This window comes from Amblyomma americanum, chromosome 4 (genome assembly GCF_052857255.1).
Source record: "Amblyomma americanum isolate KBUSLIRL-KWMA chromosome 4, ASM5285725v1, whole genome shotgun sequence".
Taxonomy (NCBI): domain Eukaryota; kingdom Metazoa; phylum Arthropoda; class Arachnida; order Ixodida; family Ixodidae; genus Amblyomma; species Amblyomma americanum.
The window spans coordinates 94,214,343-94,220,912 of NC_135500.1; the positions used below are offsets into that span (position 1 = coordinate 94,214,343).

The window sequence follows — 6,570 nt, forward strand, 5'->3', positions numbered from 1 at the left end:
GAGACCGCTTCCAAACGTATTTCATTAGTTCATTGATGCACTACATCCCTCACGAGCAACATAAGAAAGGCGTCACCGAGCCAGATGTGATGTTGCACACTTCACTCTATAGATGGCGCCGGCGGTCCAGCGAGCGATGCGGCGGAGTCTAGAGTGTGTCGCAACCGATGTCGTCGTCCCCGGAGGCGCAACCGGTCAGAAGTAGGTCATTGGCGAAGTCCCAAGTCGTGAATGGTTGCCTGCTCACTTTGCCTAGCACCTGTGCTTGTGGTGTAGTGGTTATCACATCCGCCTAACACGCGGAAGGTCCCAGGTTCGATCCCTGGCAGGCACAGCACTTCTTTTTTCTCCTGAAGGAGCGGTCTTAAAACTCTGAAAGCAGCTAGCTCTCTGCGCTTGCGGCGCATAAGGCAGTTTATTAAACACTGTCGCATCCTACGTTGTACGTTGGAGTTTTTATTTATTGCTCTTTTTTCCGCATGACGCGTTCCGTAACGTGCAGCACTTCGGATATCGTGCTGCTAATTACCGTGCATGCCATAGTAACCTACATCGCCATACCAGTTAGTGAAAAAGCCGTTATTGAAAGTCCGTGCTCATGGAAATATCTGTGTGATCAAGCTGCGGCGGCCGTACTTGTAATGCAGTGCATTTGTTGTGGTATGCGGCACTTGCGGTTCACAGATTCCCAAGCTGCTGTGAGCGCAGCCGTAGTGGAAGATTCCACATTAATTTCGATTGTCTGGAGTTCTTTGACGTGCACTTACATCGCACTCTAAATGTTTCTTCTTGCATTCAGCCTGCATCATAATGTGGCCATCGCGCGTGCATAGTTAATGCGATACTAAAACTAAAATTTCGCTGTGGAGTGCTAATAGCAAAACGTATCGTGCACTCGAAAATTTTTTTGACAATCTGGTGTACGTCATGGCCCGCACAGCACCGAAATAATATAAAGATGTTATTTACCTGTTCCAGGTCAAGCGTTAGTACATTGTTCTTTTTAAGAACAATTAGAAATTAGATTTGCAATAATATTTTACTAAACATAATTAAGCATTTCACCCAATGAGCTACTCTCATTGAAGTGGTTAATTAATGGCACGGGACCAAACCGGCAAATTTTAAATCGCCATAACTTCAACCAACTATTTGCAAGAAGGAATAGGGGGCGTCGGCGGCGCGCACTGTAATACGCCACAACTAATACATGAAACTGAAGCATCTTCTAACGGAGAGCTTGGTCTCAGCTAGGTTTATACAGCCAGCCATGAAGGGTGCCAGAAGGAGGAGTGATGGGCGGACTGCATGCAATGTTTTGAAATGAATTTTTGCGCTCCACATATAATACATGGCAGACAACATACCAGCTATTTACGTGAAATATTGCTGAAATTGGAAAACATTACTGCACAAAATAGGAAAAAGTTGAGACATTGCTTGAAAATACTGGCAATGTTTTTTTTTCCTTTTATGATTTCAACATTACAAAAGAATAAGAATTTGAAGTGCTGTTTTCTACTTATGATCTGGCTATTAAAACAACATTTTGAAAACAACATAAGCATAATGCATTGTTTGAGTGTGTTACATATGTTTACCGTGGGATATGTATAATGCCACTTGCTAATCATTCCACTGTAAAATGCAACGTTGCTGGAAATTTCATAATTTTATAAGAATATTCTAATAGTCGGTGGTATACCTGAGAATGGTATACAGTGCGCATACCGCTCTGCATTATAAAGTATGGTAACGGCATGCACATTATGTAATTTTGTACCAAAAAACTGCTTTCCTTATAACTCTCTTAGAGGACTATTTGTGTCTATTAGCTTGCAGAGGTTTGTCGTCACAGCTTTGCGTGTCAATGTCACCATTTTTCAAGGCACTGGACCAGTGGATACCCTTTACTGGCCACCACAAAAACTTCTTCCCTGACCATTGCACTGTAATGCGCTGCAGTACCAGTGGTTCTGGTGTAGCGGCAATGTTGAAAGTAAGGCGGATACAAGTTAGCCAGCAACAGTATTTTTTTCTTCACATTACATACCAGGGCACTTGCAGCAAAAGCCTAGGTTAAGAAAAAGAGAATTTGTCCCCTGGAAAACGAAAGGCCTTGTTGGCAAGAAACATACTTTCATAGACTGTTCGGACCCAATATTTCATTGGGATGTTCTTCAAATAACAATCCAAAAGTACTCCCAATAGATCCCTATGGCATCCGTTTCAAGCTAGAAGAGAACTTAGAAAGATCATACGGCATGATAATGTGTAAGCCTCAGTTAACCAAATGATCAGGCAGACCTTCGTAAAGGATATCCACAATAGATCATATTAGCACAAATAATCAGGTGACAGAGAAATGCGCAGAATATAACCAATGCCTATATAAAGCCTTAATTTATTACGAGAAAGCATTTGACTCAGTGGAAACCTCAGCAGCCATAAAGGTATAGCGGAATTAGGGTGTGGAAGAGCCTCATGTGAAAATGGTGGAAGATATCTATAGCAACTGCTCAGCTACTATAGTCCTCCAAAAAGTATGCAATGAAAATCCAATAAGGAATTGCGTGAGGCAGGGAGGCACGATCTCGCCAATGTTATTCACCGCTTGCTCACAGGCGGCACTCCGAGGCCTGAATTGGGAACAATTTAGGATAAGAGTTAATGAAGAATACCTAAATAATCTGCGATTCGCTGACGATATTGCCTGGCTGAGTCACTAAGGAGATGAACTTCAAACCATGATCAATGAGTTTGACAGAGCAGTACGGTGGGTAAGAAAATTAATATGCAGAAAACCAAACTAATGTTCAACAGTCTAGCCAGGGAACAGCAGTTCACAATTGGCAATGAGGTGCTGGAAGTGGTAAAGGAATTTTTCTATTTAGGTCAGGTAGCGACAGCTGATCCGGATAATGAGAGGGAAATAACTAGAAGGATAGGAATGGGGTGGAGCGCATATGGCAGGTTCTCCCAGATCATGAATAGCAGTTTACCAATTTCCCTCAAGAGAAAAGTGTACAACAGCTGTATTTTACCGGTACTCATCTACGGGGCGGAAACGTGGAGGCTAACGAAAAGAGTTCAGCTTAAGTTAAGGACAAAGCAGCGAGCTATGGAAAGAAAAAAATGATAAATGTAACTTAGGAGACCGGAAGCGGGCGGAGCGGGTGAGGGAACAAAGTCGTGTTTATGACATCCTAGTCGAAATCAAGAGGAAGAAATGTGCTTGGGCAAGGCATGTAATGCGAAGGCAAGATAACCGCTAGTCCTTAAGGGTAACGGAGTGGATTTCAAGGGAAGGCAAGCGTATCGGGAGGCGGCAGAAGGTTAGGTGGGCGGATGAGATGAAGAAGTTCGCAGGCATAGGATGGGCGCAGCTGGCAAAGGAGAGGGATATTTGGAGAGACATGGAGAGGCCTTTGCCCTGCTCTGAGCATAGTCAGGCTGATGATGATGATGATGATGATGATGATGATGATGATGATGATGATGATGATGATGATGATGATGATGATAAGCTTACAGAAAACCAGAATGCAGGTGAGAAATGCTGACGTCAATGCACGCCCTGTTCGAGAGAACTTCATTAATGGCGTACATCCGAGAGGTACACCGAAACTATCCTTATCCACCAGGATATGTGAGAGTTCTTAACAAACTGGTTGCCAAGAAAAATTTTTTATACCAAACGTGACAGCCGCAAGGCTGCTGTCACTTTCGTCATCAAGAATTGTGTCCTGCATTGTTATTGTCAGCCTGGCAATCCTCGGTGGATCGTATGAATGCGTTAGCATACCCGAGGTTGACACACTAAAGTTCGTTATGTCCAAGGTGGACGCCAAACGTTCGCTATACCTGAGGTGGCGGCATATTTAGGTTCATTATATTGGAGGCTAACAGACCAAATTTTGCTACATTAGAGGTGGCATACAAATGTTCCTTATGCCAAGTTCGTTATATCCGAACAAGCGCACTTTTTATGACATTTTGCAGGCCGTGAGGCCCAACCAGGAGTAGATGGCAGAAACATCACAAATTGAGCAATGTCACCAAAATGCAAGCAGAAACACGAGCAGCAGGAAATGACATGGAAAGGCAAAAACAAGCTAACGAAACAAGCTAACAATGGTCACTTCTGAGGTCAGGAGACCGTACACACGAAGCTGCTAAGCTGTACCAATCACTGATGGTTTGCGGAAAGAAAGGGCGCTGAAATGAGTTAGTCTTTGCAAAGTACGGGGTCCGAGAAAGGGGGTGGGAGTGCCGTGTTCGTCTGCTGCTCTGTAGTATCAGATACGGTGAAGATTATTCCAAGTTTACGGTTAAATGACAAAAATAATAATTTCAACCGAAGTAACTTGCGCAAGGACTGAAAGGTTGGCATTAAATTCGACTGCATTAATGCAGAGACTGAAACAGTTCAATTGTATTGCAAACATATAAATCGGCCAGCATTCCATTGGATCCGCACCTTGGCGTGAGACGGCCCAGGCGAACCAAGGGCCCGCATCTAACAGAGGAAATGCTTAGGTTTTTGGCACGGCAGCTGTGAGACCAAACTTTTATTTTTCCAAAACATGCGATGGACTGAATCACAAGGAAACTATAGAGGGGTACCTCTTGAGCATTACAAGGACGATATTGAATATTGGAATCGCGAAACTGATAGAGCGAGCGAGAGAACACTAAACTGGGGACAACGAGAGCGGTAAGTGTTTGCTCGGGCAACAGTATGCAACCTGTTTATAATGGCGAAAATTTGGTATGCGCTTCAAGTTATGTGCATGAAGCGTGTGAATGTTCAGAAACTGCACAGAGAGGCTCGCTGTTTTCGTGTGGGGCTATACATGGGAGCGAACGAGTCGGACCAATTTGTTCCGGTCGGTGAGAGAGCGAGGTGTGGGGTTAGCCCATTTGTTATTGAGACAGGTCGTCTCCAGATTTATGTTTCTGCGGGACCAAAGTGACCCTTCCTTAAGAAGCGCAATACAAGTTAGGCTACGTGAACTCCTTCCCAATTTCGTTGTGTCGACGAGTGACGTACGAAGCACGTGTGTCCGCGCAATTCTGTTTCAGGTTGTTGCTGCTTTCCAGATGTTGAAAGCTCATTTCTCTTTACAATTTTTGCCTGCTGTCGCTAAGAAGCAATTGTACAAGGATATATGTGATTTAATGATGCCCATGCCTTTGTATCGTTCTATATACAGTACTGGTTCAGGAGGAGACGTCCTAGAAAGAGTTAAAAAGGTGCCCATTCGTTCTTCGGCCCAAACATTCTTCTTCCAGCTACACAGCAATACACTTCCGGTAAAACCCAGGCTTGAAGCAAAGGGAATCTTTGTTCCGTGGTCTACAAACTGTCTACTGTGCAGAAGGCCAGAGACCGCCGAACATATCTTTCTAGAGTGTTGGGACGCTATATTCCTGTGGAATATCCTTCAAAGAAACTTAAAAAACGACCTCCCGTTGTCACCTGGTGGTGGTAGTGGTTTTTATTAAAATAATAGTAAAAAGAAAGCAAAAGGTTTTTGCTAGCCCCGGCATCTGCAATCGATATTGAAGCACCTGAGCTGGGGCAGCGGAAATGAAGGATAGGAGGCAGAATGGAGAAATGAAATGAAAGAGGTGAGGGGGCATGAAGAGAGGACAGGGGGAGAGGTAACATGTACAAACTATTTACAGTAAGAAATGTGTCCAGGTTGTGCGCGTGATTAGTTCATTTTAGAGGAATTAAATCACACACGCGCACAGCACTGTGTTTGCCGCTGTCACCTCGCGGCATCCGTTTTCTACCTGTCCGAAATCTTGGTAGCATACCCCTAAATATGGTCATGCTACCAGGCCTACACAATCTGTGTAAAGTGCGTATGGCAGTCCGGAATTCAGACAATGATATTCGCCCTGCGAGGCAGTACATTACTGAAGCATTTTATATTTCAGATATACACTCAAGTCCCAAAATGACCCCCCAGAAAAGATTGCTATAATGGATGAACTTGCAAACTTGAAAAGTTTTTAATGAACGCTATACCCAATGTGGAAGGACGTTTTTTAACATTTCATGTACAGTAACCTTGTTTTTCGTCAAGCCGGCAATAAAAAAAGTTTAGTGGTTATCACATCCGCCTAACACGCGGTTCGTCCCAGGTTCGATCCCTAGCAGGCACATGTCCTTTTTCTTTTTTGCCCGGCAGTCTCGAGCCTTGCATGATAAAATGCTCATAGATCTAAAAACAATGCAGATTGAATTACACGCACTAGCGAAAAGCGGTTGGCCTGCGCAGCGTCGACATTCAATTGCGCGCTGCACTGCCGCATGCTCTTTCTCAGGCAGCTGAACTGGTTGCAGGAAACTCACACGACGGTGAACTCCTTCGATGACCGTTACACTTTAAAGCCACCTCGGCAACTGTGCTTGTGGTGTAGCGAGGCTATAGATGAACTACCACTTGGGAAAATGTCGGGGCCAGATGGTCTAGGGGCAGCCTTCTATAAAGTATTCAGAGATGAAGTCGGCCCGGTTTTATATGAAATGATCCGAGCATTATATAGAGTGAATCA

General features: G+C 44.2%; 1 non-coding gene across 1 annotated transcript; it reads left to right on the forward strand.

Annotated features, from left to right (window-relative positions):
• Positions 1-261: 261 nt before the first annotated feature.
• Positions 262-334, forward strand: TRNAV-AAC (transfer RNA valine (anticodon AAC)). The gene has a single exon. It is a non-coding gene; the product is annotated as a tRNA-Val (tRNA).
• The last annotated feature ends 6,236 nt before the right edge of the window (positions 335-6,570 follow it).